General features: G+C 40.3%; 1 protein-coding gene across 2 annotated transcripts in view; it reads left to right on the top strand.

The window, feature by feature from the left end:
• Nucleotides 1-14,840: 14,840 nt before the first annotated feature.
• SEMA3D (semaphorin 3D) overlaps nucleotides 14,841-22,489 on the top strand; it is a 134,616-nt gene continuing 126,967 nt past the window's right edge. Inside the window, exon 1 of one of the 2 annotated variants that reach the window (XM_088055042.1) lies at nucleotides 14,841-14,932. The gene's annotated coding sequence lies outside the window, so the exon portion shown is untranslated. Of the gene's footprint in view, nucleotides 14,933-15,187; nucleotides 15,335-22,489 lie in introns of those variants that run through there. The other variant, XM_005526032.3, reaches the window with a different exon arrangement.

The raw sequence follows: 22,489 nt of genomic DNA, 5'->3' as shown, positions 1-22,489 counted from the left end.
TTTCTTTTCAAAACTTCCTGCCAATTTGAAACATGGAGAAAGATTTTTTCTAAAATTATTTTTAACAAAACCTAGAGTCTTTTTAATATATTTTTTTTTCAAAACAGAGAAAGTTCCCTGAGATCATGAAACTACACTAAGAAATTAGAAGGGGCAAAACTAGCATCCAACTTTCTCCTTTCCCTCACACTCTCTGGATGCCAGAGCTATTCCCACTACCCTGAAACATCTCCCAAACACTTTCTCACAGAAATGCTCCAATCTTAACCTGTTAGTCCATCCAGAGACAACTCAGCTCCTGCTGTTACCAAGGGCAAACCAGATGAGAGAAAAACTGAGCAACACCACCACCATTGCTTGTTCTGAAAATGAAAACATTTTGCTTACCTATTCAACAAACAGAACAAGCAAAATCAATCCAAGACATCGCTTTGCAAAACATTGCACAGGACAATTCATTCTTCTTCTTGACAGAAGAAAATGATGGAGATGATTTGCATATGAGAGCTGTTCATCATGTGTAGAAATGGTTATAAAGAATTTTGTCAGCATCTTTTCATCTGAAAAGGGCTGTTTTATCAATAGTGATATATTTTAACGCAATGTTACACTGCTTCCAGCAGGAGATTCTTTGATCTAAAGAAATGAACATTTAATTTATCAATGCATTAAAAAAATGTGCTCTGTAAGCTGCTATGATTTTTCATTTTGCATGTTAGTTTTGGCATAGCATTTCATAGAATTTTGTAACTAGCACATATGTAATCACATAAAAAGTAATAATAAAAATGCAAAGAATCTGGAAACTGAATTCAGGGCTGCTCAAAATTTTGTACAGGTCCAGCAACACCCTTTAACACTTTCAGTGCATATTTACTCTCATTGCTATATCTATATGCAGGTAGATCTATAGCTACTTTTATAATGGTAGCCAAGTCTTCCACTATGATTTCTTCACCTTTCAGTTATTGCTTGAACCTTAAAAACTTCTAGTGAATTCATTTTTATCAGGTTTAAGTCATAAAACAAACTTCCTGAAGAAGTTTATTCCACAGGGCATCAACTCCTGTAATTATAGTGATTTAAACTATATCTTCTATAGTTTTGTATATACAAAACTTCCTGCCTGATTTGCTCAGTTTCCCAAAGTTTGAAGAGCTTGCTTTGTCTTTTATGCCATATTTTTCCTATGGTTTATTTTAATTTAGTTGATATACTCAGCAACTCATGCCCTAGAGCAAAATCCCTTCACAGATTCCTTTTAATATGGAGGAATGACATGGTTTTTATGTACATACATTTAGGATATTAAAAAATCATCTTTCTTACAGGCTTACATTGAGAAATAGTAGTCTTCTTTTTTTCCCTTTCAAGGTAAAAAATAAACTTATCTTTTATTAGCAGTGAGCCAAGAACTTGTCCTGTTCTCGTTGTGCTCACACATAATGAATATTTAAAGTTTTCAATAATAATCTTAATGAACAAGTCAGGGAATTAGTTGGCTGCATAAGTGACTACAATCAGGTCACTTAAAGGGTAAGACAATCTTAAAATTAGTGAGGCACTGGGGAGGGCTATTTAGAACATTTCAAAATGTATATGTTGAGATATTCAAGAAACCTTTTTAACTCCATCTTTTACTATAAAGAAAAGATCTCCCACTGGCTGAAAAATGACAAACCATCCATATATAATTTAATTTGTTTTGTATAATTTTACACATTATTTTATTTGGAATGAAAGACACAAGTTTGCAAGGCTTCTCAGCAAGTCTCTACTTGAATTTCTGCGTTTTGGTAGTGCACAGCAGGATAAATATATGCAGCATTTCTTTCACCCTTTAAGAAATGGAGTCAGACAGTGGAATGGAAACACGTATATCTATGAAAAGTTCTTGGTGCAATTCATTTAGTCAGGCAGGTCAGCAGCTGATAACACCTGGTTGTGATGACCATAATGTGCAGGGTGTTTTGTCCGTGTCTTTCCCCCTCACAGCTACTGAGTCCAATCAGGATTATCAATCAGGACAGTGGTTTAGTGTCATAAAATATTTCAGAAAACCTTTGCATTTTACATAGAATTTTATTCCCATTAATGATATCTTTTTATGTGACAATGTACAGCAGAAATACTGAGTCTTACACACAGGTGAGTGTTTGAGAGTAGAAAAATAAAATGACAAAAGGCAAAACTGAGATGATGGTGTGGGTTTGTCTGACAGAAGAAAAGCTAAGATAGGATCAAACTGGTATGGAACAAAAAACCCATTGTGTCTGTGAACACTTTAGAAGTGCTTTTATATGAAAAAGTAATATGTTGTAAACACTGCTGATATTTCACAATTGATTGTTCATAGCTTCATGAGGGTCTGTGTAGAATTTCAAGTCAATAATGAGGATGAAAAGCTGAAGGCAAAAAAATCATCCTGGGGAAATTAATGTTTGTCAAGGTAAAAATGCTTTTGAAGTTCATGTTTTAATTTATTCTGAAAACAGACCCCAAAGGAACCCCAGCCAAAACCCCTCTCACTGCAAAATGTTGACACTTTTAAAAGACTTTACTGCTTTCACTTGACATGTCAAGTGGGGTCTGCCCACACCAAGCACAAATTAGCCATTCTGTACTGAAACCAAGTTTCTGAAGCTATGGCTGCTATACATAGAAGACCAACATGTTTAATACACTTCAGCTCTAACCCACTCCTCCAATGGAAAATGAGTAATTTATAATTTTATTTTAATAAATTATTTCACCGCTTGTTCTTTTTTGAGAAAACAGACTGTATTACTAGGCGTAAGTGGTAGGATATTCTGCAATTCACAACAGAGTTCATATTTTCTGTCCATTGCAAAGTTTCAGCACAGCTTCACTGAGGCCAGTGCTGCTGCATCAGCCAAGGATCTGCTATTGAACTGAGCTGAAAATTTAGTGTGTAACACACAGAGATAGGAAAAAAAAAAAAAACCTATCATAAAGAAAAAGCAGGAACAAAGGCTTGAGTCCTTAGTCAAAAAACCTCCTGTAACCAAAAAATTTTACAGTTATTGTTAATTTAAATGGCTCACAATTCACTCTTCACTAAGCCATACTAGTATTTGTTTTGGAGTATTTTGCCATACCAGATACAGAAAATAACACAGCTTAAAAGTCACGGACAGGGCAAAGTGACATAATGAAACACAGACATAAAGAAATCAGCAGAACTACCTGGGATACTAAAAATACAGCAAAAAAACCCTCTCTGAGAAGTCTATTGTTTATGTCAGCAGAAAGACTTGACATGAAAAAAGACTGACAAATTACAAATATTTGCCCTTTTTTTAAATGAAAAAGTATATTTAATCAAATGCTTTCATCAGATCTGAAAATCTAAAGCACCTACTTAAAATCCCTCTTACTGGTTCCAGAAATGAAAAAAAGAGCATAACCATTCAAAGCAGAAACAAATCTTTAACTTTACTCATCCTTGCTCCAGCAAATGCCACTTTCTTTGAAGTATCGGAGGAAGGTGTGAAGATTCCTCTAAAGGACACATGCAAAATAATCTGCTAGAAGGGAATATAAAAATATATGCCATTTTTGAATGGTGCTCTCCATGAAAAATGGTAGAACTGAACCTTAAGACTACTTTCACATATTATCCTTCAATAAATTTATATAATGTTTTAACATATATATATATGTATACCTCATATATATCATGTTATAAAAATGTTAGTGCCATTGTGGGGTATCAGTTAAGAAAGAGATGGGAGATTTTTGCACTACAGTTTCCTTCACAAATGGGTGAGTTTATGTCTGCCAGAAGATTATCTGTTCTTTGGAGAACATATGTAATATGACAGTTGTAAATTCTATCACATTTTTCTTCTTGAGTGTTCATGGACAGGATGCTGCACTTTAAAGGAATTCTGTGAGACTAAAAGTTTGAGGTCAGTGGGTCTGGATGACTGTCACTGAGTAGATATTCTATATTTAATTAAGTGGCTGATCCTGAGAAAAGAATCTGCTGTTTCTCCTAACCTGAAGATGTGACTACTCAAAACTTTAAGAGTTATTCCCCAAAGTCGAGATTAGCAGTTGAAGAATCCATCCTGTGACTCATGGGATCTGAGATTCACAAGTCTTAAACCTCCCTTGTTTTGCAGGGGAGTAGTGAAATTTGGCTGGCTCTGGGAATTTTCTCTGGTGGTTTCTATCTTGCCTTAATTGCTTTGCAGACTTCTAACCTGCCCGTGTCCCCCTCTGGACTGCACAGGAATAACTGTGGCATTATGGGGCTGTGGCGTTTCCTGCTTAAATAAAAAATAAAATCTTGAGGTCCTTTGGTGAGTGAGTGCCATGTAGTCTTGACACTGACACACTTCTGCAGCAGCCTTAAGAGGGGCTCATGGTGACTGAAGGCAGAAATTCCCACCTTCATCTCTGCCCAGCTGCTCCTTCCCACAGCTGGGCTCTTCAGCTAGTCCTTCTAAATTTGGCTGTTCGTGCATCCCCAGGTTTCCTCCTTTTCACACGGTTTGCTCTCCCACACGTCCTCCTTCCTCACCTTCACTATTTGTCACTTTCCCATTGCAGCCCCTGCTGCAGCATAGATCTTTCAGAAATGGAGTTTAGAAAAAACAAATCATGTCCTAGATTGAAAAACTATAGAGTGCTAAAGATTGCATCTCTGTAATTGTCCTGTTTTTCTGGTGTATTTTTCTGTGGAACAGGATGAAAATTTGGATCTCCTGATTGTCTCCAGATGAAAGTAAAACATAAAATTCTGTTCCCAGAGGGACCTTCCTTTGTTATTTTTGTGCATGTTTGGTTTTGCATTGAAATATTATTATAATAACTTCTGCTACTACTTTTTTTTTTTTTTCTGTGTGTGTGTAGGGTTTGCTAAACCTCTCATTGTTCTATCCCAGAAATAAGTCTGACGTACATGAGCTGCTTCTCTTGATGCACAGCACTTGATTCTGATGGCCACATATGAAAGGAGCAGAACTAATGGGCATTGTCCATTACAAAAATACCATTTTGATTCATGGTTTGTATTTTGCCTCGTCAGTGGTGTGGTATCACAATACAAGGCTTAGATATTTTTCAGTGAATTCTTAGCTAACAGTTTTGGGATATGAAGAATGTGTGCCTGCATAGGCATCCAAAGATATGCCATAAAGCCATGAGCACAGAACTCATTTCTGCCACAAGCACCACAAAAACTGGGAGTGAGTTGCTTCAGATCACTCCAAAAACCACCTAGATCCTTGCCAAGTCTGTTTGCCTTTATAGTTTAATTCTAGAGTCAATAAACACAAAGAAAAGGCCATCAGATGTAACAGTATGCATGTAATTTACAATTAGAGCATGCAACTGGTATATCATAAAAATATGGATACAGTTATGTCTCTGGGCTGAATGGAAAGAACCACAAGTTTTGACAACTTGCACCTGCAATATAAATTTGTTGGACTTTTAGAAAAGTAAAATACTGCATTACATGTACACAAAGTACATATTCCTTAGCTATGGTCCTCTTTTGAAACCGAGATCCTTAACAATGTTGCCAAAAGAAACAGCTTTTGTGCTTTCAGACAGCCAACATCTTATAAAACCAGGCAGATGAATGATGTTATGTGTAAGGGATGAATAAAAATATCAAAGACTGAAGTTCCAAACAGGCTTTGCAGGCCAAGAAAACTGTATTAAAATTCATTCCACAGAAAATAAAAGCAAATAACATTGGGACCAACCTGGGCATTTAGTTCTGCTCCAGAAGCTAAAGGCTTGTGAATATTCCCAAGGCAGATTGATCCCTCCTTTTGCAATGAAACTTCCTAAGGTTTTAGACGCGTTATTACTCTGGGTTTGTTCATTGATAATAAAAGTGTGAGCCTATGGTTTATGAAAGTTTTTTGGTAAATGGGTATCCTTATTGCTCCTTGATGTTGATAATATTCAGAGTCATGCTCTTGTATTCTGGCTTTTGAATTTGGGATGAACATTTTGCCATCAATGCCAGAAGACTGGATTTCATTCTGACTAAAACCAGAAAGATTTTGATAAATCAGACTGACAGCCTTCACATTTTAAATTATAGAATTGCATTAAACTCCTCCCCCAACTTATTCTTGAGTTAGCACCTAATAATGAGCATGAGACAGCATGGATGTAATTCCTCAGTGATCTCCAAAGTTATATATCAGTGTACAATTTAAATAAAAAAAAATTCCCTAATTTATGTTAATGAAAGAATTGAACCCAACGTTAATCAACAAAGACACACACTGCTTTTAAACTTTCTCATGCCAGTAAAATATGCAGATGAAAATTTCCTCTCTGTTCTTCAAAGCAATTTCCAGTTCAATCTGCTTTCAGTTATTTATATGTAAAACTTGAATATTGGTACAATAACTAAAGACTTCAGAAAGAGATAGATCTATTTATCAGATGTTATACAAATGCACAGAAAAATCCATTCTTTTCCTAGGCTACACCAGATTTTAATCAGAAACCAGCAACTGACCATCAAAGATGATAAGAAGAATGGCACTATACAGACAAATATCCCCTGTGGGTTAGTTATGGGTGAGAGTCACCTCACCTGACTTGACATATCTGCAGATTAAAGTTCAGACAATGAACTAGTCACCATGCTCTGCCTTTGGGGGGCTTCTCCAAAGGAGAAGTCATCTGACCTTTCTAGAGCAGGGTCATGTATTCTTTGGAGGTGCCTGTTTCCCTTCTTGGACTAATTGGGAGTCTCAGGTGACTGGATCATAATTAATGTCTTACTTTTGGCTTGTACTTGCATGGTTGATCTTTCTGCATGACCAAGGCATATCCCAAAGAGAGGAACAGAGAGGTCACAAGCTGAAAAACAGGAAGTAAGGAAATAAAAGTGTACTTTCACCCGTATTTTTTAAAATGCCTTATTTAATGATAATATTCCTTCTTTATCTTATTTTTGGTCTTCTCTAGAAGAGGGATGCTGTAATACAGAAGGATTCTGGCAGCAATCCTCAGTGTTACAAGATACATTTTGGAAGAATGTAGGAAGCTGGATCAGCCTCTGTCCCTTGGTCACATAAGTTACAGCCCAGTTATATATTTGAGCTTTTTATGGCCTTGCAGATGCTTCTATTGTGGCCAGTCACTTCATTTGCCTCCCTCATTCTATTTTATTTGTGTTTAATTATTTTCTTCTATTGAAATACATTTTTAATCATGTTTTTTTTAAAATTTCTCAAGCAAGAGCTTCACAAATAGAAGTGTGATTCTTTGAGCCCTTACGACATCCAAATATAGAATATGTAAGTATATAGATATACTAAATATAGAATATGTAAGATGTAAGTACTCTCATGTAATTACTCCCAGGTAAACTCTAAAGTTATCAGGTATTTTTAGCCAGTTTAGACATAACCCAGAAATCCCTAACCTACATCTGGATCTGCTCTGCTTTTCAGTTTGCAGGACTATATATTTATGTCTGGTAAATAGCCTATTGGGTCTCATGCATTCAGAGACCTTCATGTGCCAAAATAATCTGCTATTGTACCTTTTCTTTCCAAAAACCAGGATGATGAAACATTCTGCTACAATGGGATTTGATCTAACACTACCTAAAAGTCAGTTATATTGATAATGATCATGGTTGTTAGCTATGGGAACAATTTCTCCAGAGATTTATCTCTCTAGTTACGTGGCTATTTCTCCTCCTCCCAGATACTTAGCTCAGAACTGGCACTTTTTCTTATGCATCTGTTCCAGTTCAGCCTGAGGCTGAAGGTTGAATTCGGGGATCATCCAATGAAATTCCCCAGTCAAGTCAGACATAAGTGATCAAATCACAGTTTTGGCCTTTAAGTACTTCTCTACATAAATAAAGTCTTCTCATCTAACTGATGTTAACGGGTAGCTGCCAAGTAGCTGAGACTGAAGTAATTAATAAATAATAATATATTATGGAAATATAGCTACTGATATCAGTGAAAGAATATTTAAGTTATCAATTTCCTTTTTTTCTGTTTCCAATATAATTATTTAACTAGGAAAAAATTAAGCTGATAATATTTTTCTGTGCTGAACAAAACTGTTGAAAAGTACCCAATTTGTAGAAATTGCAGTCTTCCTTTTTAATATAAAGCTCTGGTTTATTTAAGTTTGTCAGTGACCTGAAAGCACCTGGAGCTTTGCATTGACTTGGAAGATGCAGCATCTTTTCACATAAATACCCTTGGTGTAAATGTCTGTTTTCAAGAGCATTTTGTGAATGCAGCAACTGCAGTGCTGTTCTTTTCTATGGCCTCAGGTTCTGCTCTCATTGCAATCAATGTCCAAAGTCTTCATTTACTGAAAGAAGAATATTTGAAAGAGATAACGTCAAAATCCAGCAAACCAAACCAATCTATATTCCACGCTGTAGTTCATGTCTGCAGTTTGCTAAGACAAAAGTTATCTCTCCAAACCTAAGTATCAAATGCTGGCTCTTGAATGCACTGGGATCCTTCCCATTTTGGGTCGAGTTACAGTCTTCTTAGATGATAGAGCCACTGAATATAACAGCATTTTATACAGATACACATGGTTTCAATGATGCTAAACTTTTTAGATTTTGTTGTTATTGTTGTTGTTATTTTTTTGTATTTTTTAAACCCTGAAGACTGAATGGCAGCCAGGCATAGCCACATCTAGGAATGTTGCTGATGTAAACTGAATAAAATTTAGTATAAAGCTGAATAAATGATTTATACTGAAAGTAGAAATATACAAAATCAATTAACAATCTGTTAGTTTAGTTTGAATAAAATAACTTTCCATTAGTCTCTGACGGTAATTTTGTTCAACAAGGAACACCAACATGTGGCAGCTCCGTTTCCAGGTTGTAATGCTGAGATGAATAGCACCTTTCATAACAGAGTCCTCAATAACCTCTGGACTTGATCCTGAAAACACTTTGTATGTAATTATGTTGGCTTCAGCTGTACTACTTCAGGGTGGGTCTCACTCATTTAACATTAGACATTTAGAAGCAGACATGGAGGCTCCCTCTGCAGTCAAGGGAGAAATATGGAAAACACTAAGGAGTAAGTTGTGTTCCGTGTCTGAAGTATTTCTAATTATTTTTAAAAATATTATTATATTATTATAAATATTAATATATTATTATTTTTTTAAATGATGGGGTACATCACAGAGGGAGATTGGCACCAATCTCTGTTAACTGCATATAGAACAGCTACAATTTGAAACCTTGGCTTTATGAAATAAGCTTATTTGAAAATCTGAGTGAATTCTTTTTTTTTTTGAACAAAGTCTGGGGTCCTCATAGCAGTCAGCTGAGCTACTTGTGCAGACACCCAATCAGTGCAACATTCACCACTTTATTTAGTGCAGAGCATGCATTGGTAATGACTGATGTCTCCTGTGGCAGGAATGTGGCACTCTAAAGGCCTCAGATGCTGCGGGACAATCAGACCTGGATGCAGTTGTGATGCAAATGGGAGTAGTGTGCAAGAAGGAAACAGATCATCAAATGGACCAGGACCACGGTGATGGGGTAATGGGCTCATCTACTATAAATCTACATCTGGTCATGTGGGAAGAATTAAGTTGTACTCCTGTAAGAAGTTCTATTGAATTGTAAATAAATTAAAAATAAAAGAGAAAAAAAAAATAGTACTGGTGTTTTCCCAACAGCTCACCACAAAATACTTTTCTAATTCAAAATGTAGCTTGCTGTGGATGGTTGAGATACTCAAAATACGATGATGCAGGGATTTTGCTAAACTTTTGGGATTTGGCTTCTGTTCACTGGGATTTAGATGCTTCACTAACCTCTTTTGGCTAGGCTAGGTTTCTTGTACAGAGAAACTCAAACTTAAACCTTTGAAGTTCTCTTCTAGAGCTCTCAAAATCCACAACTTCTATAAATATAGGCCTACATACATTAGAAGGGGTGATCTTCAAGCTAAGACTCCTTTCCTTCAAGATATTTCATGAAAGGAGTTAAACAGAATACAAACACAGAACAGAGGGAGCACGTAAACAAACCTGCTATACCAACTTACTGTTTCCATCCTTCTGACAGTGCTGAAAATTCCCATCTTCCAGATAAATTTCATATTGACTTGGCCAGTAACGTACTGTCTTAAGCTACTGTCAACAATCTGTTCTCACTGAGGAGGCCATAACAAATTTAAGAGTTTAAGGGAGGTGATCTTATAATACAATGAAAATAGTTATTTATTGAGGACAGTGAACATGAGCCCACATAATGTATGCTGTAAATCACTAAGGCATGTGGTTCCATTTAACACTATTTTGCTTGAAAAGTGATCACTTAGAGGTAAGGTTTGCCCCAAGTTTGGTAGGAAACAAAAATATGCAAGAATAAGTAATAAACAGGGTGTGTTTTGGACAAAGCTATCTTTTAGAGCCATTTAGAGGAAAGAACAGTTCTATCTATAGAACCACTGCTTGGATGTTTGTCTTCTGTTAACCACAAGTACATATTTTCACTGGAAAAATGTGACATTCAGGCATTCATAAAGATTTGTTCATGCTAAGGATAAACAGAACTAGATATCCTGTGTTCTGAGATAAGAAAATACATGGTACCATTTCATGTAATAGCACTCATGTTTTATTAAAATGAGGGTTTTTTTATTCTTATTTCTACAGCTACCGCTGAGAGGAAGTGAAGTTCTCAGGACACAGCTCAGAGCTGATTTTATTCTTATTCTCCCCTGCTTGGTGCTGAAGCCCATAAATCAATACAGCAGTCATTGCCATTTAGGGAGACCAGGAAAATGCCTTAAACCAATTAGTTCAACAGTTGATTTCATTGGAAGTAGAAATATAGAAGTTTAATTTATACAAAGCAAGAAAATGAGTTGCAGTTAATTTTTCATGGAAATTAATTTCTAGTCTGACTCATAAAATATACAGAACTCTGGGGTCTCAGAAACTGATTTTCTTTTCTATTCTGGACATAAGTGGAAATGCAACAAACTTTTTTCTTAACATACTACTTATTTTAAAGACACTGAATTAATACCCCAGATCTGGTGACAAAATTTTTATTCTTCTCACCACATTTGGGCCAGATCCCACCTGCACTATGTGCCTGTCTAGGTCCTGGTCAGGACAGGGTTAATTTCTGCAGCAGTCAGGAGAGACGTGGGCAGGACCCTGGAATTACTGATACCATCTCACAGCCTTGCTGGAGGACAGGGTGTTCTCCAGTTTTTTTCTCCAGAGACATGAAATCAGTGTGCATTACTGTGCAGGTGTTCCATTATGATTACCAACACCGGAGTAAAGCAGATTCTCCTCTTCCCAAATCGGTGGGAGATGGAGAGAGCAGAATCCTTTGTCTTTCTTTGGAGACCCCCAAGGGTCAGCCTAGCTGCATCAGCACAGGGCAATGGACAAACTTTGGCCATTCCTGTGCAGAAAGAGTGCAGAAAAAGAGCCTTTATCTCCTGATGGACTGCAAGGTGGAAATTCTAGTACTAGTACTACTAGCACTACCTTACTAGTACTACCCTTTTTCTTACTCATCCTCTTTTAAACACCTGCCTTCTAGAAACTCTCTGGTATGTGTAGGTGCCTTTATTGGAAGTGGAAATATGACTTACGTCCTCAGAGAATATTGATCCGGACTTTTGGACAGTGTTTGATTTGAATTTGACTTTATTGCAAGTGTGGAACTCAATCTACCAATGTGCTTGCACAGTAACTGTAGGAATTTAGTGACCCAAGCCTCCCCAGGGAAGCAAATTTGGTGGCTGAGTCACAAACACAGGCACTTGAGGCTGACTGGATGAAGTGATTTCTGTGCCCAGCTGATTGCTCCCTCCTCATCCTTCATCCACAGGCTTCCCCACTTTGGGATCCTTCACTGCTTGTCTAGCTATCCAGTGGATGAAGGTAAATCAGTTCTGCTCCTTAGTGTCTTTATTTATTATGTTTAACATTTTCTTCTTTTGCTGGAAGCAAATGCAGGCATGGATGGCTGGGAACAAGCAGTTTAAATTTCTTGGGCTTGTAAAGAGTGGGAGGTTCCTTTGAAAATTCTTAGAGTTGGACACAAATTATGGGACCTTCTCATGAAGGACCCTCAGAGTCACCAAATGCACAGTAGTTCAACTTGAAGAGATTCACTAGGCACAACTTAGCCCAACATTTGGAAAACAATCCCTCTCCTTAAGAGATTTAAGCAACACCATTGCATTGCATCATGCTGCAGGCATTTCTGTCACTGCTTACAGAAGGAATAATAGTGCTCAGCATAAAGATAAACACTTACAGTGTGGCAGCAGGCTGCTGTCTCGTGTTTCTCCTGCAGTCTTTACTAAAGGACCGTCTATTTTACCATGACAATTAATTTCACAAGAAAATAGTTTCGCCTGAAATATGCCAGTTTGGCATTACAGTGTCTGGACACTGTTCAGATTAATGACCAAGCACAAAATTAAGCAAATGGCAAGTAACAAAAATTGCTGACCTCTCTTCCTCATTTTAGTTAGTAATGAAAGATCTGCTTAATCATTTAATTCATGCTTGTATTATTGCCCAATGAGAAAACAAAAATGCAGGTATCTGATGTTCAGCTTCTGCTCTTTCATGAGCCACTTAACTTCACAGGAAATTTGAACAGTTGTTCTGGGCACTGGGTGTGGAATTTGGCCTTAGGGAAGCCCCAAATTAGCTACTAAAGAAAAAAAAAAAAAAAACAACAAAATAAGAGAGAAAACACCCTCACCTTTGAAATTCGTGTTTAAAAGGACCTGTTGAATACTTCTTCCATACAATAATCAGTGTCCTTTCTGCACTAAAAATAATGGCATCATCTTCATCATCATAATCATTACATCTTCAAAACATGGGAAGGAACCTTACTCTTCTTATGGAAACTTTAGACCATTCCTGTAAATTTGGCAGAAATTCTTTTTTCGGTGGGTATTTCCAACACCTTGTTAAGCAGAAATTCAGTCCTGACAAAAAAGGTCACTCAAAGAGGTGGCATGATGCTGAGAAAGGTAAAATTCCTTCTGAGTCTCCCCGTAAATCTGTACTTATCTGCTCTGGGAATTTCTGAACAGTGGTTTAAAACACAATGCCAGGGAATGCATGGAGTGATCATTCACAATGATACTGTGCAGATGGCGAATCTGCTCAGCCTGTGTCCATGGCATGACCTCGTGTAACCTTCTCTGAGCGCCTTCCTAGCGAGGCACACAAAAGCGCGTTGGTTCCCTGCTGTCTGCGGAGAAATGTTACTTGATCAGCTTTCCTTTAGCCAGCAGCCACAAGAGGGCGGATTTTTTCCTGCTTTCCCCCACTCCATGAAGATCTCACAAATTCGTTTTTATAACTCTTGAAAGATAAATCTTCTGCTATTTATTCCCCCCACCACCAAGCTGCTAAAATAAAACCATTTCCAAAACATTTATTTCCCCCTCCCCCACATTTCACAGAGTCTGAAGACCTGTTCCACAGATGAGAAAAAGGAGACATTCATGCTGATTGCTTTTTCACAGGAGTCTGAAGCATCTTCAGAACATGAAACAAACAGAACTTTGCAGCACATTTTCTTTTTATCAGGATTCATGATCTCAGAGTACCTCAAACCCTTATTCCGTAGTTCTGATAAATGCTTGAATAAAAACAAAAGACTCACAAAGATTTTTCTTCCACCACCCTGCTCCTCATTTTCTATTTCTTGAGCTTCTTCAGTTGCAGAAGGGGGTTATCAGCAAAGAGCCTGTGATCTTCAGTGAGTGGGAATGAGGTAAAGTGCACGAATTATTCTGCAGAAATTCAAAACACAAACTGGGCTAAATCTACATCATACCCATCACAATTATATTTGTATTAAGCAGTGCCATGTGGGGATTAAAGCAATGGAAAGTTTTACCAGTGATAATGATACAAATGTGGAAATTAAGTATAAGATTTCCTTTCTTTTTTTTGAAGGCCTTAAACAGGAGAAGTCAACAGTCAACCTACCTCCAGATTCTTCCCTTTGTCTTTTGAGAATATAAAACACATGTAGATAAGTACAGTCTGTATTTGAATGTGTAGAATTTATAAAAACAATGTCAGTTTGGTACTGTAGTAACAAACTGTTTAAAAAACGTAGGTAAAAAATGTGTAAAGTTGGCTTTTGGTGAACCTAAAAACTCCTCTTGTTTAGCTCCTGTCCTGTACACCCAGACCACCCGTCTGAGTTCCGTGTGAATGGTAGGTGAGGATGAAGTTCTGCTGAGGTGAGTTACATGGTGGAAACTCCAATATATTTCTCTGGACTTCTTTGGTTCTGCTGTTATTTCACGGGAGCAACAATCGGGGTCTGTTCCAGTACTGAGCTGCCAGCTGAAGACTTTCAATCTGAGCCCTTCACTGAGGGAAACACAGCTCTTGAAAGAGCCCCAGTGTGTCTCTGGAAGTGTCTGATACTGTCTGTGCCATGTGTGTGCAATGGCTCTCAGCCTGTGGGCAGGAAGGCTCTTCCTCGGGCAGCCACAGACGGAAATATGTTGGAGAGAATGGTTTGGTGTGGGAGTGGGCTGGTCCAGGAGAGAAATTCTCTCTTAGGAAGCGGTCTGCATCATGTAAAAGCCGGAGAACCACCAATGTAGCACATTCCGGGGGCAAAACAAATAAATGCTAAGGCAGCTGCGTCCCTGGCAGCTACAGTTCTGCACACAGGCGAACTCTTAAACGCGCACCAGCCCTGAGCTCCGGGCCACTTATCGGTGAGTGTGGCGAGCTGGCTTTCTTTACTCAGTCAGTCTGCAAGCCAGCGTCCCGCAGTTCCGTCCCAGAGGAACAGCGAGAGCGGACCTGAGGCTGCTTTAGCCATGCGGGCGAGGAGCAGCAGCCGCGCACGGCGATCCCACACAGGTCGGGATGCTCCGGTGCGAGCTCGCAGGTGTGTGATCCGGCAGCGCCCGTAGCCCAGGGAAGGCACACGGGCTCAGGGTCCCCGGGTGGGCACACGGCCGCCGCGCTCGGTGTCCCGACCCTTGCCGGGCCGGGCCGGGAGCGGCGGCGGAGCAGGGGGTGTGTGCTGGCCGGCTGACAGACACCCGGACACACAGGCGCACTCTCCGGCGGCAGCCCATTTGCTGGAGGGGTGTGCATGTGCGTGCGAGGGAGTGGAAAGGGGTGGCGGGATGGAGGGAGGGCGGCCGAGGGAAAGTCTGACACTCGGCGCAGAAGGAGCGAGACCCTCTGCCGCCGCCGGGGAGGAGCCGCCGCTCTCGCAACGCCTCCGACAGCCCGGGCCCGGGCCCGGCCCCGCTGCGCTCCGGCCGCTCTCCGGCCCCGGCAGGTACCGGCCGGCCCCGCGGCTCCGCGGCAGCCGGGGCACTTTCCGCCGCGGATGAGGGGTGGAGGGCGGGGTGGGAAGGAGGGCGGGGTCCCCTCTGCCTGACCCGGAGCCTCCGCTCGCCCCTGCCCCGGGCGCCGGCAGGAGCGGAGCGGTGCCGGCACCTGGCGGCCCTCGGGCCACCTGCCTCGCTGTCAGCGGGGAGATGGGGCTGGCTTAGGAAACGGCTAGGCTCTGCCACGGGTGGGCTTAGGGCTGAAGGGAGAGAAGGAGTTAGTTTTGGGGAGCGGGGCGTAGAGGCTGTGATATGGAAGAGGAGTTCGTGCCCTCAGCCCCGCACCCCTGCTCCTGCTCCGCAGAGGTGGCTCCGGGCTCTGGGAAGGCAGCAGGGCACGATCAGCCCGTGCTCCTCAGCAGAACTGTTCCTTGCTGAAGCGGTGGCAGAATTCCTTCCTTTCTACACGGTCCTCCAGCATCGTCGTGAGCGCGGCTGCTGAGCGCGTCCATCCCTTGGGAGCGCAGAGCACCTGGCTGGCCGGGGTGCTCGCTGAAAGGAGATCATTCGCCTGCTCGCAGGGACCACTAACACTTCACTCTGGGAAGGAACTCCCAGGGTGGAAAGCTCCTTGTTTTGCAGCGAATATTGCAAAATGGAAGTTGTTGCTTGTAGAAGGGAAACATTCCTGAGTGCGTTAGGTAATCGGTGACTGTGCTGCAGGAGCACAAAGCAGCCACCTATGTTTCCTCAAACAGAGCTTCACTTTGATTTGAATTGGGGCAACTTGTCCAAAAATAATAGAAATAAATGGGACCAGAAACTGAGAAAGCAGCAGTTCACACTGTCTGTATCTCTGACAGAGGCCAGAAAGTGCAGGCAAGAACTTGAAGAATTGTAGCATGTCACTTTCTCTCTTTTACTTGCAAATCTGGGGGACAAGAAAAGAGACTTGATTTCCCTGTTTACCATTTGGAGATGTTTAATGCTAATTGGCACGCCACCTCTATACTGCTTTTCAAGTCTTCATTAGTATAATTGATGTGATTTTTCATCTTTGCCTTTTAATTAGTTTATTTAGGTTATTATGGTCTTGGTCCAGAAAAACCACATCATCTCCTGCAAAGTGCAAGAGCCAAAGTCTTCTGTGAAAGTTGGATGTCTAAATAATTTTCTAAAGAGGAATTGGAGTATTTTAATCCATAATTGTAAACCTGCTGTCAAACAGAGATATCCAAATTCAGCAGGTGCCACACCTCTTTTTCTTAAAATTTCCAAGACAAGTCCTGCTCTGAGATGTCTCATAAATTGAACCATTTTCGCCTTGATCAGGCTGAGCAGCTTGGCTTCACTTTTAGCTGAACTTTATTTTGGCTTGGACATCCAGACTAGCCTGAGATCCAGGAACTAAATTTGCTTTCCCTCTTACGAATGGATCGATCCAGCAGGGATTCTCAGGGTGTGGGCAGCAGAGCAGGCTCCCAGTAAGTGCAGTGCTGAAGCACTGAGAGTTGTGCTCTAGACCAGGCAGAAGTGTTGTGAAACCCAGTCTCCTACAGTCAGTGTGTGGGCTCTGCCCATTGAGTGCTTTAACCAGAAATGGAAATAGCAGCTTCACCAGTCTCTGCTGTGTCTGAAAATACAAAAGCTGGTAGGTGCTTTCAGGACAGTAATCCCAAGAAGGGAGAAGTGCCTTTCATTGGTACTGAGTAAGGTGACTAATATGAGAAAGATACCATTTCAAGTTGTATTCCTGCCCTTAGCTTTATCTTGGGGAGTAGCTATGGTCAGATCCCCAGAAGACTGATAGCTCTTTTTGACCCCACTCCTAAGTACTGGACTCTTCCTGCTTCTTTCCCAACTGCAGGTTGTGCCACAACCAACCTTTCAAAGCACTGTAATTTCTCTGGTCTTCCTCCTGCTTCCCAATGTTTTTTTTGTTGTTGTTGTTGTTGTTTTTTGTTTTCTGAGAGGTGATGTTTTCACTGCAGATACCACTGTGTTCATTATGCAAATTGTGCTGCAGCCTGGACATTCTACTGGGATTTGCAATTGAATTAAATGAAACAAGGCTGGAGGGGGGTGGGGCAGTTTTAATTAAGCTAGAGTGTTAAATGGAAATAGATGTGTTGTTCATTGGGAAAGAGCCCCTTAAAGTGTTTGAGGATACTGCATCTTTATTACTCAGAGATTAAGTAATGATAATTAAGAAGCTAACCATGTAAAGAGCAAGGTATTTAAAAGCAAAGGGAAAGGAGGAAGCACTCCCAACAGCACCTATCCTTGCTTTGATCCTAGCAGAAGGGATGTAAGTGCTCAGCCTCTCTTCCATGTCACAAAACAAGCAGAGGAGCCAATGTCCCCACACAGTCAGGATCTTTACAGTTTACCTGGCAGAAAGCCATAATCATTGGAGTCACCCTGTGAGCCTGCTGTTAGCTCAAGGTGGCCAAAATAATGATGTCTTTCTGGATTATTTTTTAATCCCTGTTTTGTTTTTCCTCTCATTCTTTTTGCTGTTAAAAATCCAGCAGCTGTAATCTCAGGTGCCGCTTCATTGTGTGTCACTGCAATACAGACGTGCCGGTCACCTGTGGATCCAGAGGCTGATTCATCAGCTGGGAATCAGCTGAATTCCCAGCACATGCCAGGATTTCTTTGGCTAAAACCCCTGGTGCTGGAATTGGCCACTGAGCCACCTCTGTATGCTTTGAGGTTTCCTCCGTGAGGGAATCCTTTGGGGCTGGTTAAGCAGGCTTTCCCACCGCGCTCTCCTGGCAAGGCAGCCTGCGGGACTGCCGGAGCTGTATTTGGCCCTTTGTCTTTTTAACCCCTGGAAAGAGCCAAAGGTGTGTGCTAAATGTCATTAAACCAGATACACGCAGGGAACATGCTGTGTGTTTGTTTTCCTTGCTTTCTGGATTTTCTCCAGCTGCAAACAAGCAACAGAGAAGCTCACAGTAAAGCCATGTGCATGAGACGTGAAGCCTAGTGGCTGTATTTATGTGTGAAGGAAATTTTGCTCCATGGGTGTGCTATTTTTAGCTTTTTTATAGTGCTGCACCTCTGTCACACTTCTCAACACAGTTTCCCCCTGCCCCAACACATCTGTCTGGGTTTTATATATTTTACAAACTCAGCAATGGCAGTGAGTCATTATTTAAATAATCCCTGTATAAATCTTTAGTCCTTTTATCTTCTCCTTTCTATCCTTGTGTACTCAGAAAGGCCCCTCTCTGATATTGTTGAGTTTTTTCCATGTTCTAGAGCCATGCTGTGAGAACATGCAAGTGTTATCTGACAGTGGGTGATAGAAAAAAAGAGAAAAAGTAAAAAGAAAAAAAAGCACAGCCCTTCTATTCTGCTCTCCCCAGCTTAGATGGATCCAACGTCACATGGAGGGGATCCAGGATGAGTCAGGAAACAGCGCTGTGATCCAAAATTCCACTTTGCATTACAGCTGGGAGGCAGCATTTAGCATCATGTGGATTTATATTTTTTTAACGGGAACTGCAAAATAATTTATGGAAGTCACATAACCTAATGGGCAGAAGAGATAACAGTAAGCCAAGAAGAACCTGGATTCCCATCTGGGTTGAATCATTGACTCAACTGACTATCAGTCTGATGGGTGTGGTAGTTTAAGCCTGGGACATTACACTGGTCTTAACTAAGTCATTGCACCTCCCCACATCGTAACTGGAAAATGTGATTAATGTTCAGAGCTCTGTTGGTACCTGAGAGTTTCCCTAATAGCTTCTCTGGTCAGATCCAGCACAGGACATTAGAGACATTTATTTCAAGCTTAATTTTCAGGACAAATCCTAAACGGCTCAGAACATATGTGGCTGAAGACAAATTCATGCTTTAGAGCCTATATGTGCATGGACACCTGTAACTCGTGAGGATTTTGTGCACAGCATGAATTTCACACTGTGTGTATTACTCAGCTTTCAGTAACACTTGTCCTTTTTTGTACATCTTTGCATGTTTTTCTTCCTGTGCTGATATATATATATGTCTTCTATATATATAGAAGAGTTGTGTGAGCTTTTTCTTATAATGTGGTCAGTTTAAAAGCAAAATAAATAACCGTAATTAAACTGATTCCAATTTAGTTGGTCAGAGAAGCAGGAGACTTGAAGGAAGCAGATGTCATGCAGCAGAAGAGAGGCTAAAAGCTCTGTAACATCTAAACATACTCCAGTGACGTGCTGGGTTGTTGTTGCTTTCTTATTTTTTTTTTCTCCGAGGGGATGGGCAGAAGAGAAGTTATCCATTTTCCTGGAACATCCTCTTCCAAAATTCCTGAAGACACTGCAGCACCAAGTCTGATCTCATCTTGTGTCAGCATAACTCATGCCTAAATGCATGAACAGAATGGAGCAGAAAGCCTAGGATTAACTAAAATTATACAAAACTAAGGCTGTCATAAAGTGAAAGGCTTGGACCTGTTCTCAGTCTATCTGTACTCAGAGACTTCAAGAGACTTAAGCACATGTTTAAAGATAGGTTGCTGTGTAAAATGCTGTCTTGAAAGAGTTACTTTCATAAAGTCTTAAGCCTAGACTGGGATTGAACCTTTTAAAAGTTGAGTGCAGTCTTGAAGGCTGGTGTGGTCAAATACTCCAGCTTAATCTTGGCTAGAATTTTAGGATTTTGAATAGCTAGATCTAGTGGTATGTGCCTACCTAGCTTGTTGTATTCCCCTGGAATTTATCAATGACACACTCCATATAATTGTGGTTACTTTTTGTCTGTCTAAAATCCTTTTTTGGTTTTGCAAGGGAGAGACTGCAAAGTGGGAGTATGTAAAAAATTCTTTCTTAACCAGAAGCAAAAAGTTGATTTTTTTCCCCTTCCACAATGAAGAATTAAAACAATGTCTGTTGCTCTCATGCTTAATGTCAGAATCTCTGCTAAAAAATAGTAAGAGGAAATATGATGAATTTTTCATATGGAACTTATTCCCTGTAATTGTATAATGCGTATGTGTGAGGTTTTATGAAGGCTTATGCTAAAAGGCTTTAGAACAGTGTAATAAAGGAAAAATGCTCATAACATCTTTGGGTATCCAGAGAGCTCCACTTTGAGAGAGGGAAATAAAATAAAGGGCAATGACAAGTAGTAACAGGCTGTTGGAAGTGTAGTTCCTTTTCTCCAAGATTTACAGTAAGAACCAGCTCTAACTGTAAAGCTCCCTGCACTGTCATAATCTGTAGCTTTGGAGAATGTAGCATTCTCATATCCATTCTCTTACCTTGTGAAAAAAAGGTTCCACCTGCATATAAATTACCTTTAAATAAATTCTTTACTTAATTTCATGTGTTATTTCCTTTTTTTAAGTGTGTACCTGAAAACCTTTATTAAGAACATAAATAGATCTTCAAAACTCCTACTATATTATGTTCTACTAGTAGAGCAATCATATATCTCTGAAGATCCATTTTTGTTCAAAAGAAATCAGAGAAGACACAGGAACAGATTTGTCACTTGTGTTCATATAGTCATTAGTTATAAGGAGTGGGCCTTTTCTCATTCAGACAAGCTTTTATTAATTTATTAGCTGTGTTTCAGTAGCATTGGGAGGGCTCTGTCAGACATCGTATAGTCATAAAATGGCTTGGGTTGGAAGGGACCTTGAAGATCATCAAGTTCCAAGCCCCTGCCACGGGACTCATTTGGGATCCTCAGTGATGAGCTCTCACAGCAGACAGATATGAGTAGGGTCAAGTCTTCTACTTCTGCCAATATTTAAAATAAAAACTGAATTGCAGCAGAAGTCTCTAGCACATCTGTCAGGGGCTCAGGTGCTGAGGTGACCTGGAAGGGGGGTTCCCCAAGTGTGGGTCAGAGCAGTGGTGTTGCTGGTGTTCAGGAGCGTGGCTTTCTCAGCCACCTCAGTTCCACAGCTTTGTGAGTGCTCTGTTGTCAGGCCCAACAGAAAGAGATTGGCTTTGTATGGCTGCTGTGCCATCTTCTAGGGATGAGACTTCTTTTACTGATCTGCCCCAATTAATGTTTTGGTATCAGTGTTGATATTTCCTATTTGGTACTGAGTCACACCACTGAATTAATCATAAGGACACCAATCCCACTTGTTCCCGAAGGAGCGTGCTATCCCTGGAGCTGCTGGATGAAAGGTGCTGGGAGAGGAGGATCTTCTTCTTTCAGTCTGTGGGAGATCTGGGCACACCTGGAGATGTGCCCAGCTCTGCAGGTGAGGTGGGCAGAGCAGTGCCTGTTTCTGAGCACCACAGGCACTGAGCAGCCACGGCTCTGTTGTGTGTGCACCTTGTGGCACAGGTGCTGTGGGCAGGGCTGGCTACATGTAAGGCCTGGAAACAGCAAAAGACAGTTTTATCCTGGTCTTTAAGGCTGAACTTGGCTGACTGAAGAGTCAGTTAATATCATAAATCTCTGTTATTAATCTGATTTTTTTCCTAAAACTATGTTAGTAGGCAAGGATGCTTTACATAACTACAGCCTGAATCATTGTGGGCAGTTGATCTGATGCCTTATACAATCTGTAATCTTGTCAGAAGTGAGGTTTTTCTCAGACCTTATGAAATCCAAGGTGTTTATTTTAAGACTCAATTTATTATTTTGCAAATTGAACCCAAAGCTTTAAGGAAAAGCTGACTTGATGTAATTTTTGAAATGTCACCCCCACCTAACTGAGGAAAAAGTGAGAGAATTTGCACTAAAAGGAAGCTACTAACATTGTTCAGGCCCAAGGGTCTTTTAGGTGCTCTTTCCAGAAAAAAAAAAAAAGGTGCATTTAGCTGTGCTCTTCTGTGCAACCTATCTTTTTAAGATTAATGTCCTGGGTAATACTGTTTGTAGTATACAGGTTTGTTTTGGAGTTATGATTCGGTGTTTAGAGTCCTTCAGTGACATCTACAAAAAACAGATATATTTCATCTCATAAAGCTGCCTCAGCTTGAAAAAAAAAAAAAAAAAAAGGATTACATGTCTGTGATTTGGTTTTTAGGGTTTTATTGTTGGTGGGGGGTTTTTTGTTTGTTGTTTTTTTTGTTTGTTTGTTTTATTTCTCTAAAGAGTTTTACACTTCTAAGTAGAGATAAATTGCTATGTTGTCCTCAGGAGACTGAAGCTCCTGTGTCCTTTGCTTCCTGTGACTTTGCTACAGCTCATTACTT

Source organism: Pseudopodoces humilis, chromosome 5 (genome assembly GCF_049639895.1).
Source record: "Pseudopodoces humilis isolate 2021_Gansu_Grassland_sample_001 chromosome 5, ASM4963989v1, whole genome shotgun sequence".
In the NCBI taxonomy this organism is placed as follows: domain Eukaryota; kingdom Metazoa; phylum Chordata; class Aves; order Passeriformes; family Paridae; genus Pseudopodoces; species Pseudopodoces humilis.
This window is presented reverse-complemented; position numbering and strand designations above follow the sequence as displayed.